The sequence below is a fragment of the Lissotriton helveticus genome, chromosome 5_1 (genome assembly GCF_964261635.1).
Source record: "Lissotriton helveticus chromosome 5_1, aLisHel1.1, whole genome shotgun sequence".
NCBI classification, from domain to species: Eukaryota; Metazoa; Chordata; class Amphibia; order Caudata; family Salamandridae; genus Lissotriton; species Lissotriton helveticus.
The window spans coordinates 1,542,094,025-1,542,115,979 of NC_136065.1; the positions used below are offsets into that span (position 1 = coordinate 1,542,094,025).

A 21,955-nucleotide genomic window follows, 5' to 3' on the forward strand; every position below is an offset into this window, starting at 1 on the left:
AATGGTGGCCGCCCTGGCCATGCCAACCCTCCTTATCTGTACACGTAAACATTGTGGGGACAGAAAACAAAGCACTAAGGCTATCGTTCTCAATAGTGTGCAATTTTGTGGGTGCTACTAGCGAATGAAGGGTATCATTTATGTCATTTTGGCATAGGGCAGCACAGCATGGCATATTGCTAGGCTGCCAGATGCCAAAGTGAAAGGGCAGGAATACACCGCATTTAAGTAAGGCCGCGCATCTGTACCGTATTTAAGCAATACGGTGCAATCCTGATCTTTCTACCTGTGCTAGCGCCAACCAACTTTGTCATCCTTGCACCAAGGGGGCCTTTATTGCAGACAGGATTGTTTTTGTGCATGAATGGGCTCCTTCCTACACAAAAACGATCCAAAGAGGTGTTTTTCTCTTTCTATGTGTGCTGCAGAATGTAGCCCACATGCAAAGAGGAAACATTGAGGAGAAATAAAGATATTTCTCCTTGCTAAGCCTCACCTCTATAGACATCTGGATTTGGTGCGACCTCAGGTTTACATTACTTTGTAAATCTGGGGCAACGTGAAATTCCATGCGTGTTGCATGGAAAAACCAACAACAATGCAATGTAATTTCTACTGATTCTAAAGTGGGCGGCCAGGGCCAGTTGCATTATCCCTGAGGGTGGGTCCTGACTCCTGGAGAAGTCAGTGCAAGCCTGAGGGGGTGGGACTTACAATATTAGTGACACTCAGACTGACATCATCAGAGTTGAGACCCAAGTGCTCATGTCGGGTTGGACAGCTGCCTCTCCCTGGCCAGCCCAACCCAACATGCGCACAAGAGACAGCTCTGAGTCTATCCACCTACACATACTAGAGCCAGTGGTGACTCCTAGCCTCAGCCCCCAGGCTCAGTAAAGAGCGTCAATGGTGTCTGCCCCAGCCAATCCAAGCACTGCTGTAACAGGAGGAGCAGCATCTGGATTGGCTTAGAGATGTGTACAGTACAGGATGGAAGGAGGCTGTTGCTCTCCTATACCAGGTTCCTGCAGCACGAAGAGAGACAGGCCGCATTGATCTGAATAAAACGAGCTGCTTCAGTTCTTCATGACCATCATGCTTCCTTCCACACAGGTAAGAGGTGAAACTTTGGAAATTAAACAAACAGTGGGTGATTTGCTGAGGTGTAAGCCATGTTGATCCATTCACTTAATGTGCCATCGTTTCCGCAGTAGGAGCGCAGGGATAGAGGGTGGTGTAGGACCAAGGGCCCGATTCACAAAACTAACATAAGACAAAATCCTAAACTTACTACCATTTTGGTATTCACAGAAGGCACTTACTCATTTTGGTATTCACAGAAGGCACTTACTCATTTTGGTATTCACAGAAGGCACTTACTCATTTTGGTATTCACAGAAGGCACTTACTCATTTCGGTATTCACAGAAGTTAGGAGTCCTAACTTTAGGACTCCTAAACGCCTTCTGTGAATACCGAAAGTCTTAAAATTGGGATTTTTCTCAGTTTAGTAGTAGTAAAGTTAATTTAGGACTCCTAAATGCCTTCTGTGAATACCGAAAGTCTTAAAATGAGGATTTGTCTCAGTTTAATAGTAGTAAAGTTAACTTTACTACTAATAAACTGAGAAAAATCCTAATTTTAAGACTTTCGGTATTCACAGAAGGCATTTAGAAGTCCTAAAGTTAGGAGTCCTGACTTTACTACTCCTAAACTGCGAAAAATCCTAACTTCAAGACTTTCGGTATTCACAGAAGGTATTTTGGAGTCCTAAAGTTAGGACTCCTAACTTCTGTGAATACCGAAATTAGTACGTGCCTTCTGTGAATACCAAAATGAGTAAGTGCCTTCTGTGAATACCAAAATGGTAGTAAGTTTAGGATTTTGTCTGAAATTAGTTCTGTGAATCGGGCCCCAAGTCTCCCACAGGATCGACCCCTCTTCCAAAAATCAATGCCCCCAAAGTCCTTTGACTATTGAATTCCTGACGAGTACTCTACCAGTAACATGACAGAATAAAATGCGTCACCCAGTACTTAAAGAATCCGCTAAGACACAGATGAAATTGTAATGCGAGTTATGAATTTAATACTAGGGATTAAAAAGAAACAAGAGATGAAACGAGCATGCGGTGACAGATCTCAAATCATGAAGTGCCAAATTAGTCAGGAATGGGAAATTAGTACTTCATTCTAAGCACTGCCCTTTTTAACGTTCTTTTCTTTAATCATACCAAATGTTTAAACTTCTGTACAGTTTGTCCGGCATATTAAATCTGAATCTGCACTAAAATGGACTTCTGAGGCAAATCAATTCGGCACGTGCCGTGAATGACAGCTTCACACATCATTATTTTTTATAAAAGCTATTTATGCAAATTTATTGGCATGCACAGGTTTAAGAAACAAAAAAAGATATGGAACACGGGCGCATCTATTGAAGTAATGCTCTGCTCAGGCACGGCCTTAATGGCAAAACACGGATCTGTGCTCAGGGCCAGAAAATATCCCATGTATGTTTTAGTGACTCTGGGGAATATTAGCGATAATTTTATCGTCCTATTACCTAGCTGTCGCTAACATCAGTTAGCGACAGCTAATAGGCGATAGCTGGCATTTAGGGGCCCACTATGCATGTCAGCGATAATTATCGCTAATGACATGCAAAGTGGGCGTGCCAAGATGTTAGCGACTGGAAACAGTCGCTAACATCGCTATCACCTATTACCAACTTTTGGAAATAATCGCGCTAAGCGCGATTATCTCTAAAAGCTAACGCCTGCCCAGAGCAGTTCTTAGCCATGTTATCCAATGGAAGGTGGATAACATGGCTAAGAGCATTGTCACAATATTGCATGAATATCGCTGATTTTACAGCGATATTCATGCATTTCCCACGATTTTTACCGTTTTTGAGATAAACCTTGATAATATCAAGGTATCTCAGCGGTAAAAATCGTCGAAGCGCGGCAATATTTTAATACCCGCTAACCAAGCTTAGCGATAATTATCGCTATAGCTTGGTAATATGCCCCTCTGTCCTGAAATGATGCACGTATTCCTCTTATATAGAATTTCCAAATAAATGCATATGGGACCAGTCAAGAGTGGCACCAAAAAGAGTATGAATTAGTCAAGCAGGCATGCAAGGTCCAGAAACAATAAGCCGTGTTCTAGCAGGCCCTCGAATGCAGAGCCCATTTGCCTCTTAATCCAAATGAATAATTAATGATAATTATCATGCGGCAGTTATTATCTGTAATAACAATATATCCGTAATTGAGTAAATTCAATCTGCTCCTCTTCAGCAACGCGAGCTCATAATAACATAAAGAAATGCAGATATAATTATGTGCATGGATGTTGAGGATTACAAAGACGGACAGCAGAAAAGTTTGAAGCAAATGGGAAATGGCAGCTTTCAATATCTGCAATATGGATGTACATAACCAGTATACTTTTCATAGAGATGAACAGCCACATATGCGGGCAAATCCTCATTTTTTACAAGACTATTTTTTAATGTATTCGAACGACCTCGATATACATTAATACTACGTAAAAATTCTCAATGATATACATAGTCCACTGAAAATACTTTTTTCTTGGCTTCTACAGTTTCCCAATGCTTTTTGTGTTCTCCCCAAACCCTTTGTCAGGGGAACTGTGAAACTGGGAAATGTAAATGTTTTGTTTTACTCTCGCAAACCACCGTCAGGAAAAGCTTACATGATTACAAAATAACCAATATTATCCATTTGCACGTGCAAACAGAATCATAAGTTATTTGTGTATCTCAAGACATGCCAAGAGAGTCACCGGTGCAACCTACGTACAAAAACCATGTGTATTTTTTACTCTTCTCGTTCTAAAATATGCAAGCCAACCGTGATCGTTAAACCACATGATGTTACAGTGTCGCACATACCTAAACCGCCCTGTACATCTGTCCGACTCTAAAAAGAGATTTCACCACTAAAAGAGTGAGACACGTATTAGGTATGGTCTGTACCAAACAAATTTACCAAAGATCACCATGTTAAGAGCTATAATCCTACCTACTCAAGTGTTAATTATTGAGAAACCAGCCACAATGGATTGTCCTAGTACTTCAACTGAAATAGTCACGCCGTCTAAACACAAAAAAATTCCCAAGTATAAATGCGTGTAATGTATATGACTTAATCTCACGGGAAGAGTTTATACTCCTGGTGTTGCTTTCAAATCTACTTGTTGATATGAGAGCTGGGCTTTCCGGTGTACATGTTTATTGTGTTCCAGCGTGCAGTGATTCCCATAACCGTCATCTTCGAGTGAAAATTCACAGTGTAGTACACGTGCATAGCCAAAAGTAAAGAAAGACTTGTAATGAGCAGTAAAAACTAAGAAAAAGACCTGCGGGCCTGCTTACCAGCCAGTGTTGAATGTACTATAAAAGTTTGAGTTTCCAATATTGTAATGAGCGAACTTCCATTTAGATCTTCAGTAACCTCAATTGCTATAGAAAAAATTGCAATGTCGAAAAATGAATGCATGATGGTTTAAGTGTGCCAAACTTACTGCAACCCGCTTTTAAAAATCTTGTTTAGTGAATATCTCTAATCTTGTGCATGTGACTCATACTATGATTATATATATATGTGATAGTTGAACGTGCCAAACTTATCGCGACCCGCGTTTCTGAAGTCATGTTTAGTGCATATCCCTGGTCTTGTGTATGTGACTCATGCTGCGGTTAATGTTTGCGTGTGGATAGTGTATTCACAATGACCACTGGAAAATGCCTGAAATATCAAGTAAATGTGCTGAACCATTCGACCAACAAAAATTGTAATTCCATAGCAAGAACCACAGGGAACATTATATCAGACATTATAAAAAAACATAAGGAACATTGTATCAGACATTATAAAAAACATACCAACTGAATCTTGTCATTTAATCCTTTCGGTGTTAATGTTTCTAGGAAGTTAATCCAGAATGTCTCTCTATGTACTAGGGATTTATGCATGTCTCTTTCTACTAAGGGTGTCAATTTTTCTAAAATGGTAAAGCGTAATTGAGGTATAGTATGCTGAGTGTCTAGCCAATGTGTTGCCAAACACAAGTTCCAATTTTTTGTGCGTATCATAATCCTATGTTCCGTTATTCTCACTTTGATTTTGAGTGTGGTCTTCCAACATATGAGAGACCACATGGACATTTGATTGCATAAATGACTAACTCTGAATTGCAGTCTGGAGAGTGTTTTAAGTTAATCCTTTTGCCGTCTGCGGATGGGTGAATGTGTTGCCTACTATAACGTTGCTGCAATCACTGCAGTTACAGCACTTCTTCATGCCTGTGTGCTTCCTTATTTCATGTAGTGGCTGTTTTTTTAACAATTCTCTTATGTTCTTAGAGCGTGAATGAGCAAATATGGGTTTTGTCAAAAATAGTGCTTTGAAATTTAGTTCTTGTTCTAATACCTCCTGTTAGAATTGGGGGTCTCTAATGAGCTCATCAGCTCTGGGGATGGGGTGCGCGTCGGTCTTCGCGACCAAATTGAGCCCTCGGTAGTCCACACAGAACCTGAGTTCGGGTGTGGCACCCGGAGCTGCAGCCTTTCGGACCAAGACCACTGGGCAACCATGTTGCCATACCCCTTGACAAACCTCCTGTAGTATGCTGTGAGTCCTAAAAAGGCCCTCACCTCTGTCTGGGTTTTGGGGGGCTCCCAAGCCAGGATGGTTTCAATCTTGGGTTGCAGGGGCGCCACCTGGCCGCTCCCAACTTGGTGTCCCAAGTACACAACAGAACCCTGCCCAATCTGGCACTTACTCTCCTTGATCATGAGGCCTGCCTTCCACAGTGCCAACAACACTTCCCAGAGGTGGCGCAGATGTTCCTCCCAAGTGACACTGAACACTGCGATGTCATCCAGGTAGGTGGTACTGACTCATCCAGTCCAACCAACACCTGGTTGACCAACCTCTGAAAGGTGGCAGGGGCATTCTTCATCCCAAAGGGCATAACACGGAACTGGAAATGCCCGTCTGGCGTGGAGAATGCTGATCTCTCCTTTGCCCCATCAGTAAAGGCGAGCTGCCAGTACCCAGACGTCAAGTCAGACGTACGGAGGTACCGTGCAGCCCCAACCGATCAATGAGCTCATCAGCTCTGGGGATGGGTAGTGTGTCGGTCTTCGTGACCGAATTGAGCCCTCGGTAGTCCACACAGAACCAGAGTTCAGGTGTGGCTGCAGCCTTTGGGACCAAGACCACTGGGCTGGCCCAAATACTGCTCGAGGACTCAATCACCCCTAGCGCAAGCATCGAGACCTCCTCTTTGATGCAAGCCCTCACCCTGTCAGTTACCCTGTAAGACTTGTGTTTCATAGGTAAGCTGTCTCCTGTGTCCACATCATGGACGCACCAATCCGTGACACAAGGGAGATCAGGTCAGAAAACTGTCCCAGCAACTGGCGGCAGTCATTCTGTTGCTCAGGGGTCACCATCCACTGACCCATCTTGTTCTGTGGCTGCCAGGAGGTCAGGAAGAGGCTCAGTCTCCTCTCCCATTCCAGCATCTGTTGCCAAGAGCATGCCCACTTCAGACCTCTCTAAGTGGGGCTTAAAGCGGTTGACATGCAGGACCCTCAAGGGGTTCCTGGGAGTCCGCAAGTCCACCAAGTAGGTAACTGGACTCTTGCGCTCCACAACCTCAAATGGTCTGGTCCACTTATCCTGGAGCGCACAGGGCTCCACTGGGACCATGACCCACACTTTCTGACCAGGTTGAAGCTCTACCAGAGTGGCATTCTGGTCGTACCACCGCTTCATCTCCTCCTGGCTGGCTTCCAGATTCGCCTCAGTGAGTTGCCTGAAACACCTAGTCTGGTTCCTGAAGGCCAGCATGTAGCTATATACATCATGGTGAGGGTTCCTCGGAGATTGCACCCAGCCTTCCTTGACCAGACTCAGAGGTCCTCTGACCGGGTGCCCATAGAGAAGCTCAAAGGGACTGAACCCTCGAAATTTCTGCAGCACCTCCCAGTATGCAAACAACAGGCATATAAAGAGGACGTCCCACTTACGCCTCATGGGTTCCTCAAGACCCATAATCATGCCCTTCAGGGTTCGGATGAACCTTTCAACCAACCCATTTCCTTGGGTGTGGTAAGGAGTGGTGAACTTGTAATTAACCCTACACTCCTGCCACAGGGACTTCTTGTACTTAGAAATGAAGTTGGAGCCCCTGTCAGACACAACCTCTCGAGGGAATTCTACTCGCGAGAAAATTCCCATCAGTGCTCGTCTCACCACGGGGGCCGTCACTGTCCTCAGAGGTATGGCTTCCCGGTACCCGATGGCATGGTCCACCAAGACCAGGATGTACCTGTTGCCCATGGCTGTCTTGGGGTCCAGTGGCCCCACAATGTCAATCCCCACCCGCTCAAATGAGGTACTGACCACAGGGAATGGCTGGAGAGGAGCCTTCTGCTTTCTCCCACTCTTTCCATTTGCCTGGCAAGTCTTACAGGTCCTGCAATGAGTGTCTGAACTCTTGCTATTTGGGGCCAATGAAAGTGGGTGACAAGCCTCTCAAAGGTCTTGTCCTGCCCCAAATGTCCTGCCAATGGCACATCATGAGCCAGCCCCTGTAGGAAGGCTCTGAAGCTCGCGGGTACCACCAGCACACGAGCTGACACAGGTTCAGCAACCTTAGGCTCACCATACAGGAGACCATTCTCCCAATACATCCACTGTGACCCAGACTGATCACCTGCTGCCTGGCTTGCAGCCTGCTGCCGCAAGCCCTCAAGATAAGGGCATTATCTCTGCTCCCTGCAGAATTCCTTCCTGGAGGGGCCTCCTTCTTGCTGCCAATGGGTCAGGTCAGGCAGGTCCCCCAGTTCAGCTACTTGTTCCCCGATAGGCTCCAGGGCATCCCCCTCAGGGTCTACCTCCTCCTGGGCCATGGGAATTTTGGGGGCTGGTTTCCCGTATCCCCTGCCTCTTCTCTCTAAGGCATGTTCCTGGGCTTCCCTCTCAGGCTCCAGGTCCTCTTGAGCACCCCCACTGTCTGCCATTGACCGGGTGGTCACGCATGCCAGTCAGGCAGACCCACCATTCTCAGGTAAGTACTCTTCTCCACCTTCTCCCAAGGTGAGCTCTCCAAATTGTTTCCCAACAAACAGTCAACTGGCATGGCGGCCCTCAAAGCTACCTGAAGAGTACCAGAGACCCCCCCCCACACTCAAAGGGAACCTGAGCCATTTGCCAATGACACTCTGTGTTGTCGGCGTTAACAACTCGGCAGAATGCATGTGGGACAACCTGCTCTTGAGACACCAGGTGACACCTGACAGCTGTCACACTGGCTCCTGTGTCTCTAAGAGCCTCCACCTTTTGGCCATTGATGGTCACCCACTGCCCATATTTCTTAGTGTTGTTGGGCAGTTGGTTCTCTGGGACCACCTCACAGTCTCCTAAAGAGACAAGGGACATCTCTGTGGGACCCCACCCATCTTGGACTTCCACCTCCTCCCCAAAGGCTACACTAGCCATCTGCCAGGGCGGGGCACCAGTGGGTGCTGGTTTACCAAACAGGCGGCACCTGGTATCATTCGCCCTATGACCCAAGTCCCCACATCTGTAACATCTCAGGGGTCCTGTGTGGAACAGGATTACCTGTTGGGACCACTGGCTTTTTGTCAGGGGGAGGCTGGGAACCTTTCCCTTGGTTCCCTTGGGAATTACTTTGGGGCCCTCTGCGAAACTCCCTCTGTTTACCCTTGTCCCCCCACTCTTCTGCTGGGGACCCTGCCCACCTTTGGCTGAGTCTCCCACATGCCCCTTGTGGACCCTGGTACTGACCCAGCGGTCCGCCTCCTCAGCAAGCTTCCTAGGGTTAGTCAGCTTGCTATCAATCAAGTGCTGGCGCAGCTCTGGAAAACAATTATCAGACAAGGGCTCCCATGCAATCGAATCCAAGAGACCTTGAAAATCATTAACTTTGCTGCCCTTCACTCAACCATCCAATGCTCTGCGAAAGAAAGTGACATACCCTACCCAGGTACTATTTTCTAACTTCTTGCACTTCCTGAACGTCTACCTATAGAGTTCAGGGGTCAAACCATACCTAGTCATGAGTGCTTCTTTCATGTGAATATAGGAGTTATGGACTTCTGAAGGCAAGTCCAACAGTGTGTCCCCCCCCTCACTAAGGAACCCTCCCACAACCCTGCTCGCCAATCTCTCTCAGGGACCCGGTGGGAAGACATGGCTACCTCATAGGCTCTGAACCACTGCCCAATATCATCATTCTTAAAAAACTCCTTTACCACATCTTTGGGGACGTACACTCTACCTTCCCCAGGTGCTGCCGGCGTGCTTCTTCCAGAGGGAGTAATCTCTAGGCTCCTGGCTTTTAGATCCAACTCCCTCAAAACTTTGTCATGCTCCAACTATAATCTATTTTCCTCTAGAGCCATCTTCTTGCTTTCTAACGCCAGTTGCCCATTCAATTTGAGCTTGGCCATCTCCATTTCATGCATCCTGTTTTCTTTTCTGTCTGCCAACTCTTCTGGGGACAGACCTCGGGCAGAAGCACTGCTACCCACTGGGGAGGGCGCACCCCTCCTCTCAGGGCCCAGTGGCCCACCAAGCTGTTGCTCTGCATCCTCATAATCTACTAAATCACCAGGGGCATTCCTTGCTGCCATCCAGGCCCTCAGCGCCTGGTGGTACTGCTCCTTCTTGGTGATTCCGGTCAGGGGAATTTTAAACTTTTTGCAGAAGCTCTTGAACTGCTTGTTGGTGTAACTCTCTAGTTTCTCTTCCTCCCAATCATAGTCAACAGATGCAATGGAGGCTGTCTCCTCCAAGATGACTGAATCAGGCATGATTAAAAAAAGAAATGGAGATCTCTGGCCAAAACACGTATCAGAAGTACATGGCTGCGTTATGGTCTGCACTCACTAAGTAGTGTTCACCAATCACTGTACATGAGTCACAAATGCAAATTGGTAATCCGTTCCACTGACTACCAATGTTAGAATTGGGGGTCTCTAGTTGGCACATGTAGGTACTTGTGACAAATAGGGACCCTCTCCTCTAGTCAGAGTAAGGGGGTTACACTACTAAAACAACCCCTGCTCACCCTCTAAGTAGTGTGGCGCGAGCAGTCAAGACTTATTTCAGAGGCGGTGTAAGTTACGCATTTATGACCACATACAGTAACCCAGTGACAACACTACAAATGGACACCACACAGGTTTCATATAAAAAATAAGTTATACTTTATATAGAGTTACCACAAGACAAATAAACGACAAAAAGAATCCACAGTACTATTAGCTTTCAAGAGTTCTTGTTGAAAAGACTTAAATCAAGGTTCTGTGCGAGTCGGTAGCCCGGACGGGCTACAGCGTTGTTAAAAATAACAGATTCTAGCAAATCCAGTGGACCGCATTGGTACGGGCCCACTCAATGGTCGACAGACTCAGTCACAGTACCTTTTAATTGGGGGGGCCGGCACAGATGTGCAAGCCGGTTCCGGTGATCGTCGCGGTGCAGAAAGGAAGCGTTGCAGGACACGTCCCTCGATGCGGTGCAGGCAGAGGCCCGTTGAGAGAGTCGGAGGATCCAAGGCTTGCGTTGCAGAGCAAGACGGTGCTTCGATGCGGTGCTTGCAGCTTGCGGTGCGGCGAACAAGCCGGAGTTCGGGAGCTGGCGTTGATCAGTCCGGACAGCGGTGTGAGTCGGGCGGTGTGTCGCAAGGCGTGCGAGGAAGTGTCCAACTCTGGTGCGGTCACAGGACTTGAAGTCAGCAGCAGTGACTGCGTCGGTCAGACCAGTACGATTTGGTGTAGCGAGGCGTTGCACGTCGCGGTGTCCTTCCAGTCCTTCCAGTCCTGGTGCAGGCTATGGCTCGGTGATGGAGTCAGGATGGAGTCGGTGAGCGCAGAGCTTGTGTTGTTTGAGGCGGACGTTGCTTGATGCGGTGCCTACAGGACACCGGACCGGTCGTGAGAGTCGGTCAGAGCTCCCTGCCTCTGTAGCCACTTGTTTCCAGCAGCAGTTTACAAAGGCTGGTGAAGTCCACTGGTCCTGGGACTTTGGTCAGGGGGCAAGCTCTCTTCCAAGCTCTTGGAAATCTTTGCACAAGTTGAAAGAAAAGTGTTAAGATCCAAATGAAGAGGAAACATCCAGGTTAGATAGTTGAAGATTTAATCTTGATGAGCACAGTACTTCTTACAGCCAGGTTCACCAACAGAATCTTCTTAATAGTGTTCTAGGTGATGTCATACATAACAGTAAGGCATGTGCCATAATCAAAGGAAAACAATACAGATAAAAGGGGAAACTCAATTAAAGGGGAAATGCAAGAGCAGAGAATATAACACATCTCCTCCCTTACAAATGCTATTCAATCATATTGCATTTTGAGACACGTCTCACATTCCACACTTGACCATTTTGTGTAACAACACTATTATTGTTAACTTTGACAATTTTCAAAGGTCTAGTAAATCTTGTATCTCCTTTGAGCAAAATTCCAGGTTTTCATATCCTGACATAATCCCCAACATGGAAGTCTGGTGTCTTTACTTTCATGCGAGAGTCATAATAGATTTTGCTTCTATTTTGTTTATACTCAACAGTACGAGCAATATCATCCTTACTCAGCTGTGAACATTTATCTTGAATAGTATCACTTACAACTTTCTTAAACCACCAAGGACATAGTTTAGAAACAGGATCTCTACCTCTCAGCAAACGGAAAGGAGAAACTTCTGTGGTAGAGTGGGGAGTTATCCTATACAACCACAATTTCTCTCTTAGTTTGTCCTTCCATTCAGCACCGAAACTTCGCGCCCAAAGTATATCCTGCTTAAGAACTCTATTATACCTCTCTACTTGTCCATTCCCTTGAGGTTCATATAATGATGTTGTAATGTGACGAATATTTTGTGATTTAAGAAATTCTTGCATCTCACAGGACTTCAACTGCACCCCATTGTCAGAAATGATAACCTCTGGATTACCTTCTCTTGCAAAAACCTCTTTCAAAAACAAAATAACACTACTAGTAGTGACTCCTGGAACTTGTTTGACTTCGGCCACTTAGAATGGTAATCTACCATAACAATGGCAAACCTACAATCCTGTGGCAAAAAATTTAAAGGCCCTGCAAAATCTATACCAATTTTTGCCAAGGAAACTCAGGCCACTTAACAGGAATGAGAGGTGCAGGGCTGCACCTGAGAGATTTTTCGCTACTAACGCACTCCGGGCACTCTCTCACCAATTTATCAACATACCTGTCTACACCTGGCCACCAAAATAAGGACCTAACAAGCCTTTTCATTGAAGAAATACCAGCATGACTTTCATGACTCAAATTCAAAATGGTTTCCCGTAGAGAAACCGGCGGAATGCATTTCCCTTGTCTGTACATGAAATCACCCTCAATAAAAATCTCATCAGAAATTTTCCAAAAAGGAAACAATTCCTCCGGAACATCACTCTTGGAAGGCCATCCCTCATGACAAAACTTCATTACTCTCTGTAAAGTACTATCTTCTACCATACTTTTTTTCCACAAATCCTCTGTAATGTTTCCAAAATTTCCAGGCAATACATCAGAAATTCCAGCAGCAATTTCAAGATTGCCCATATCTTCACTATTCTCACAAGGAAGACGTGACAAACAATCTGCAGTAACATTGACTTTACCTGGAACATATTCCACAGTAAAAGTATATTCTTGCAATCGTGACATCAATCTGGCAACTCTTGCTGTGGCATTCAAACCTCCTCCAGGAGATAAAATGGAAACTAAAGGTTTATGATCCGTCTTAATAATAAACCTTGCTCCTCAAATGTAATTTCGAAAGTGTTCTACACCCCATACACATGCTAACAACTCTTTTTCTATCACCGCATATCATCTCTCAGTCGAATTAAGTGTGCGTGAGGCAAAAGCCACATTCCATTCCTCTTCACCAGAAAACTGCGAAAGAACACAACCTAAACCATATAGGCTAGCATCGACAGTAAGTACACACACTTTCCCAACACAAAATGCCTTAAGAGACGGTGCAGCAATCATGCCTGCCTTAATCTTTTCAAAAGCTTCCTGTTGACTATCTCCCCATTCAAAAATAACATTTTTCCTGATCAATGCCCTTAAAGGTTTCATTTTAGATGCAAAGTCTTTAATTAATTTGCTGTAATATTCGCAAAGACCAGAAAATGAAAGAAGCTTCTCTCTTGAATCTGGTGCAGGTGCTTTAAGAATGGCATCCACCAAGGATTTTTTTGGTACAACACCATTTTTTGAGAGAGTATGTCCTAAGTATTCAACAGATTCCTGGAAAAACTTACATTTGTTTTTTTTTAAGGTAAGACCGTAGTCCTTGAGAATTCCACATACAGTTTTTAAATGATCAGAATGACACTCAACATCTGGTGAAAAAATCAAAATATCATCCTGAAAACATTTCACACACGACTGCATTCCCTTGAATAAATGGCACATTGATCTCTGAAATACTGACGCCGCGGAGGCAAGACCAAATGGCATTCTTTTAAATTGGAACAATCCCTGCGGTGTTATAAAAGTAGTTAAATGACGAGATTCTTTAGCTAACTCTATCTGATGATAGGCCGATCTTAGGTCCAACGTAGAAAAAATTGTGGCACCACCCAACGTACTAACCACCTCATTAATATTTGGCAAAGGATGGCAATCTATCAGGATATTATCATTCAAAGCACGAAGATCAACACACAACCTTTAGAGAATTATCTGATTTGCGTGCCAAAACGATGGGCGAAACCCACTCAGATGACTCTACTTCTTCAATCACACCTTCGCTCAGCATTCCATCCAACAATTTTCCTAACTCATCTCTTACATTAATGGGTACATTCCTTTGTTTTTGTTTGACAGGTACAAATCCCGTCTTAAGTTTGATTTCATGACAAAATCCCTTAAGTTTCCCTAAAGTGTCTGTAAAAACTTCAGGAAACAACTCCTCAACTACAAAGGAATTATTATTCACTACTGAACAAAATTCCACATCTTCCACCAACATAACTGGTTCTGTACTTCGTGGGTTGAGTTTGATCCCAAGTTTCCATTGATCTCTCCAACCCAGAACATTGATACCTTTCTTTGCAACATACATTTTAATATGAGCTGTTGTGCCTTTAAATTCCACATCTGATGCAAAATACCCAACAAAATCAATTGTGGATTCATTAAAACATTGAGCAACAATGTCTGGGCTAGTTAACTCATCAATGGACAAAATATTCTTAAATTTTTCTTGAAAATATTCTAAAGTGATGATAGTCCATGGAGAACCTGAATCAGCCATAAGGATTAAAACTTCACCCAGAAACTTGACACTACATTTAGGGGAAGGAAGATACTCTTCTACCGCATTCACACTTTGAATAGAAACAACCATACCTCTCATAAGTCCAGAATCTTCATCAGAAACACTTACATCTCTCACAACTGAAACTTCTCTACTCCTAGACCCCGTATTTCCTTGAGGTGGAATAACCCTCCTGCGATCATCCTTACAAGCTTTAGCAAAATGCCCAATTTTGCCACACTTCACACATTCTTTCCCAATAGCAGGACAAAACTTAAATGACGCCACATGACTGGTACTTCTACAACTAAAACAGACAATGTTCCTAGTATCTTTCAAATATTGTGGTATAGGTTTCTTTTTCAAACTGCACACTTCATCAATACTTTTACTATTATCTTCCTTAGCATTGACATCATCAATAGTTTTCCTCCATTTTTTGGACTGTTCAAAAGCTTTTGTAGTGGAAATAGTGTCATTGAGATTTGGATTCCCTAAAATCCATAATTGTTCTTGTGTCTTCTTGTTTTTGACATTTACTATAATTTGGTCCCTTATGATCTCATCTGCTAAGTTACCAAAATTGCACGAGACCACAAGACTCCTGAGAGCGGTAAGAAAATCATCAAAAGTTTCTGACTCTCTCTGAGCTCTAGTATAAAATTTATATCTGTTAAGAGCAATACTACTAGAAGGCTTGAAACGAGTCTCAATACGCATAAGGGCTTCATTAAAACTTCCCAAATCACCAGAAGCAATAGGAAGAGTTCGAAAAATAGCTTGACCTTCCGAACCCAGACAATGTAGGAAAATATTTTTCTTTCTTTCATTACCCATCCTCTCTCCATCAATTGCTTTCAAATAAGTAAGAAATTCTTCCTTCCACCTAGGCCATGGAATAGGTGGATCGCCTTTAGATTGTAAAAATTTGGTAGGTGGGTCAAACTGCATACTGTTGCAAGAAAACACAAAAATAATGAGGAAGAAAACACTCCTACAAAATGCAATAGAATGTTTACAATCCCAAAAGAAAATGAAGTAGTATGAAGAAATATCAAATGATATTTAACAATCAGCCTTATACATCGGCGTAGATTTCTAAATGAAGAACGTTGTGTGAGAAAATTTGTGCAACTGCTGTGCACATCAGCGCTGAAAAAGTACCTGAAAGTTTAATATGGTTGTGCACATCAGCGGAAGAAACAGCATTCCAAACAAAAACGCTGTGATGTTCCAAAGTCCCGACGTCGCTGTGCACATAGACCCTGAAGAAATATTACTTTTAACAAACGACGTGCTGTGGCGTTTCGATGCTCCGATGCGAAGGGTTGTCAAGGACACTCAAAATGGCCGCCAACGTAATGACACGTAATGATGCTGCCGCATACGTCTTGACGTCCCACGCTGCAAACATAGCAAAGATCTGAAGATCAAGGCCAGCTGACGATAGAAGCTCTGGAACTCTGCCGAAGAAAACAAAGACGCTGGAATAGCACGCGCATAGTCACACAGCGCGACTTTTAAACAACGTCAGGTAAACATGAAAAATAGTCACAACACTCAAAATTAAGCAGATGAAGATGGGAAAACTCCAGATATCCCAAAACTTCACTCAGGAACGTAGAAACTCTTCTTCTTTTCCGCAAAAGAAACTAATTAAAGGGTTTTACAAGAGTTTTAAAAAAAAATGAACAGATCCCAAAGTAATTGTACCGCTCCTGTGCTCCAAAAGTAGCAGGTACTAGGTTACCCTCGTCGCCAATGTTAAGATCCAAATGAAGAGGAAACATCCAGGTTAGATAGTTGAAGATTTAATCTTGATGAGCACAGTACTTCTTACAGCCAGGTTCACCAACAGAATCTTCTTAATAGTGTTCTAGGTGATGTCATACATAACAGTAAGGCATGTGCCATAATCAAAGGAAAACAATACAGATAAAAGGGGAAACTCAATTAAAGGGGAAATGCAAGAGCAGAGAATATAACAAAAAGTCCACAACGTTCTTTCTCCTCTCTTTGGCAGTCAGGCAACCGCTGCAGGCCAATCCCCCAAGCAGCACTTCAGCTTGCAAATAGTCTCTCCTCAGTTTCTTCAGGTTCCTTCTCCTCAGCAGAGGTTTCGTCTTGTAAGTCCAGAAGTGATCTAATTTCATGGGATCAGGGTCCCAATACTTATACCCCAAAATCCTTTGCTCTCTGAGGGGAGAAGGGCCTGTGCCCAGTTCGAGCCAGTTCTGAAGTACTCTGTCTACCAGACTTCTCCTTTCCTTTCACAGCACAGGGCAGGTACATCAGATGCCCCACAGGAGGTGGAGCCAGCATTGTAGAAGGCAAGTACAGTCCTGGAGCACTTTGTTGACAGTCTTCCTTCTCTTCTTTCAGTGTGCAGGGCAGAGACATCAGACGCACCACAGGGGGTGGAGCCAGCATTGTAGAGGGAAGGCACAGCCCTATTCAGGTCCCAGGTGCAGCTCCTCCCTCCCATCTAGATGCAGTTCTCCCTATTCATCACCGGGCAGCCTCAGCCTGTCTCCTGGAATTCCCCAGCCCTGTCACACACAAACCCAGACAAGGAATACACAACCTTTCTACCATGTTTTCTGAGTCTGCTAGGATTATAAATTGTAATAATTCTAACAGCCCATTCTGGCCTATGGAGAACAGGTCGCCTTGCAATAGTGAAAAACGAAAATGGCTGTAATTCACTATTAGGACATACCACACACATCAGGGCTTGCCCTACCTTGTACTTACAATGCACCCTGCCCGTGAGCCTACCATAGGGGTGACTAATATGAAGTCAAGGGAAAGTTTAGGGACTGGCAAGTGGGTGCACTTGCCCAGTCAGCATGACAGTACCAGACTGCACGCAGGCTCTGCAATGGCAGACCTTAGACACGTTTTGCATGGCAGCTTCTGTGGGTGGCACAACCAGTGCTGCAAGCCCACTAGCGCATTTGGATTTACACGCCCTGGGCACACTCAGTGCACTGTACTAGGGTCTGACAAGTAAACCAAACATCCAATCATGGAACCACTAATCAATACATCAATTTACAATAGGGAGCCCTCGAACCGTGGCACTGGACAGCACTGGCACAGTGCCCAAATCATCTAACACCAGCAAAAACGCATGAGACAACAGCAATAATGGAAGGGAGACTCATGCCAATGGTGCCAGGTGTAACACCTCCCATCTCTGGGATATAATGTGCTTGATGGCAAAATATTTGGTGGAAAATTTCTATACACATACTTCTCTTTTGGTAGAAGGTTTAAGTGAAGGTGTCAATAGACTGTTTCTTTTCATATTCAGTGCTTTGACTTTGGCTTCATTCTGAATATTGGAAGGGTAAACTCTTTTACTGTATTGTACATATTTCTCTTAAATGGCTTCATTTGTGTTTAACTGGTCTGATGTGATATGTTTAATTCTGATGAATTGTGAAAGAGGTAAATGTTTCTTGAGTGAATGCGGATGAAAACTGGTGTAGTGCAGCGCATTTTTTCTATCCGTTGGTTTCTTAAAGACAGCTGTTTGTACTCTTCTGTGATGTTTAGTTGAATGTCCAAAAAGTGCATGGTTTGTTGATTCATCTGGTGCGTTATTTGAATTCCTAGATTGTGACGGTTTAATGCATCGATGTTTGTATGTAATTCATGTTGGCTTACTTTCCAAATTATAAGAATGTTATTGATGTACCGCATGTAGGTTTTTAGGTTCCTCATCGAGGCTTCATTCTGTAAAATGTGTGTCTTCAAATCTTGCCATGAAAAATGGCATACGATGAAAAGCCCATCGACATACTCGTCCTTTGTAAGAAAAATACGTAATTCCAGACAAAATAACTGTGAAACAGGCTGAAGTGTAATAGTTCCATCAAAAAAATGTTGTTTGGGCGTTCATGATCATTGTTTAAGAGCATCCATTCAACTGCTTCCATTCCCTCTCTGTGGGGGATTGATGTATATAAGGCGACCACGTCTATTGTGCATAACCATGCATTTCGTGTAATTTCATGTTTAATGTTGTTCAATTTGTTGAAGAAGTCAGTGGTATCTTTTACATATGTGGCCCAAGCTTTAACAAGTGGTTGCAAATGATAATTAAGAAATCGCCTTATTGGTTCATGAATAGAACTGCATCCAGCTACTATGGGTCGAAATGGAGGGTCTATCGAGTCCTTATGCATTTTAGGAAGCATGTATATATGGGGCCTTTGGGGAAAATCTGGACTGAGAAATGTGTTTGTATTCCCTGTAATCTATCCCATCTCCTATACTCTGTCCAATAGAGTATTAAGTACATTCATGAAGGTTTTGGTCAGATCAGTTTCTAAACTAATGTATGTGTCTTCATACATGACATGTGCATCTACTTTTTTTTCATAGAAGGCTCTATCCATCACAACAAGAGCTCCTGGTTTATCTGTAGGTTGAAACGTAAATGTTTTGTCTTGACGTACACAAGACAGAATCCTTTGCTCTCTTGTTGATATATTATTTTGTTTAAAAGACTGGTACTTCTGATTTTGAAAGTCTTTATTGACTAAAGTTTCAAAAGTATCCAAAGATTTATGTGAAAATTTGGTTGAAATTCAGATTACTCTTTGGATATGTCGGTTGTTCTGTGTGTGCAATGTTGTAAAAACCAATCTTAATCTTAATTTCCTCATAAAGTTGAAGAAAGGTACCTCTGTCTTCAATGCGTTCATGTGATATGTAGGCACGAATTACATCCCTTTGTTTAAAACAGATAGATACTCATGATTCAATTTTCTCTGCGAGATGATCATGACTAAGTCTTCTTTAAATTCCTGATAGTCCGTGAGTGCTCTGTGATTTTCCTTCTGTCCCCTCCTTGTCCGTTTCCCTTTGGAGTTTCTTTTTCCTCTGGTGGATGGATGAAGGTTTGCCCCATTTCTAAAAAAGACACCTATGCGGTAATTGCTGGGGGTCCAGCCTCTAAAGGTTTACCAGTTCTGGTACTGGTGAGTTGAATCGTAGCTCGTGATGCTGGTAGTTCTTGATCAGTAATCAGGCTTTCTTCAAAAGATGAAGTTCCAGGTTTGTGAAATATCTTTGAAGGACATTTTGTGTGGGTGTGGGCTGAATGGGTTGAGCAGATAAGCATATAATTAACAATTAGAAGAGTTGAACTTGCACTCCAAATTATGTGTGAACAATAACCAATACGGATGAAACGGACAGATGTCCAGGGCAGTTTAGGTATGTGAGACACTGTAGCATCATGTGGTTTAACGATCACGGTTGGCTTGCATGTTTAAGAACCAGAAGAGTGAAAAACTACACATGGTTTTTGTACGTGGGTTGCACTGGTGACTCTCTTGGCATGCCTTGAGATACACAAATTACTTACGGTTCTGTTTGCATGTGGAAATGGATTATATTGGTTATTTTGTAATCATGTAAGGTGTTCCTGAAAGTGGTTTACAATAGTAAAAATACCCATTTACATTCATGTGTTGTTTCACAGTTCCCCTGACGAAGGGTTTGGGATAAACCTGGAATACATTGGGGAACCACAGAAGCAAGAAATTTTTTTTTTCATTGTACTATGTATATCACTGAGAATGTGATGTAAAATTAATGTATATCGTGGTCATTAGAATACATTAACCCCTTTGCTGCTTCTGTCGGCCAACGGCCATTGCGAGCACTACATACGTAGTGCTGCACACGTCTGTTGGTCGTTGCTGCCCCGCCCACTTCACTAAACCGCCGCACTGTGGCGGCAATTCCACCGCGGTTAAGCGGTTAAAAAAATCGTGTTGTAAAAAAATGAGGATTTCCAAGTATATGTGGTTGTTCACCACAAACACATTTTTCTTAAAAAACTATGCACTGCACACAAAGATATAAAATTTTGTTTGAACTCTAGTGGTCTATAAGTAGTGTGCTCTGTGAAAAGTGTACTGGTCATGTACATCTATTTTGGTTAGTGTTCACACGGATACGAGCAGGTCCTGTCTCAGAGCAGCACACAATTGATTAGGTTTGAAAAGTTCAGCTAAAGTGGTAAAATAATGAGTAATTTGGAGTGCAGGTTGAACTGTTACTTTTTTCTGCCATTTCTGTTGCATTAGTTTTCAATTTTTGTATCACTTGTAATAAGCCATTAAAGCAGCCTAAAGAGGATTATTGCACAGCTTTTTGGTTAGATACATATTTCCAGTAACTTGCCTGTGTTATGTTCTTGAAATTCTAGCAATAATTTCCAAAGGATGGCAATGGCACTGAGACCCTGTGTCTTGAGAGGGTTTATCACCCAGCCTATAGGGCTTGTAGACTGGCATTGTAAAGGAAATCCACTGACTGGGAGGAAGATGAACTACTGCCTTTTGTTTCGGGAGCCTTCTAAATGGACTCATGGCAGAATTTTCTTTCAGCTGACATTTCACATGAATATTTGCTGTATTCACCCCCATATCAAAGGCGGAATGGCTTGTTCGAGCATTGCTTGTTTCCAGGGATGCTTTAAGGGTTGGGGGCGGGCGGTTTAGTAGCAGTGCAGCAGTTTTAAAAGGACCTCACAACCAACAGTTTTGAGGCAGCAATAAAAGTGCCAAGATAATTCTGGTGATCATTATAAATGCTGGAGAGAGATCCGAGTTTTGCCTCTTGGCAGTGTTGATTCATCTAAGGTAGCACAGAGGGTTAATATGCCTGCTTCAAAGAACGTATATTATGCAGATCACAGAGCAGTATTTTATTTGTAATGCTCAGTGGGTGCTGCTTTTGTCACAGAGATCCTTTTGTTACTGTGCAGGTCATAAGTTACAATCATAATCTAACACAGTGAGATATGACCTGCCATCAAAGATCTGCATGCAAACTGTCTGGATAAACAAATAAACTAGACACTAACTCGCTGACCGCTTCCTACACATGTTATTCTTAGAGGATCTCGTACTGACGTATTCTCAGCTTGTATTTTCTATATCTGTAGTATCTTATGTCGAAGCCAACTTTCTCTTACCCAAGAGCTACTCACTATCTTTGTAACCAAAGTACTGGCTCTTCGAACAGTAGCAGCTCCCCCCCTATCGCCTTCAGACCCTCACGGCTATGTAGTGCGCTTTGTAAATGCTATGATTGATTGATTGATTGATTGATTGGTGTATATATCAAGGAGATTAATATACAGTTAAGGTGCTCCACAAAGGTAAAAAGTGTGGAACGGCACAGTGCATGAGCGTTGTGACATTTGAGAGGTGATGAAAAAGTTAAACAACAGCAACTCAGAGACGTGGAGATCTTGGCTTCAATTTGTACATAAATGAGAACAGATCTGTTGTTCTCTTCATGTTATGTTGTGTTATGACGATTTCTATAGCGGACAATTCATCCGAGAGGGCATCCAGGCGCTTATCCATCCTCAATACACAATCAATATTCATTTAAAATAGCACAAGCTCATAAGTGTAGTTAATATTTTGACACCAGAGCAAGCAACTTATAGAGCAGGGTATTCAACAGGAAACTCACGGGTGTAGGAATGGCTGCTTGCATCAGAAGTTTGAATTTGGAGCTCCTTTTTCTGGTACTTACCAGTCTAGAAT

The 21,955-nt window shown here is 43.4% G+C and overlaps 1 protein-coding gene across 2 annotated transcripts in view; it reads right to left on the reverse strand.

Moving 5' to 3' along the window:
• Window positions 1-21,955, reverse strand: part of CDK18 (cyclin dependent kinase 18) — a 613,826-nt gene that overhangs the window by 236,135 nt on the left and 355,736 nt on the right. The gene's annotated exons all lie outside the window — the stretch shown is intronic.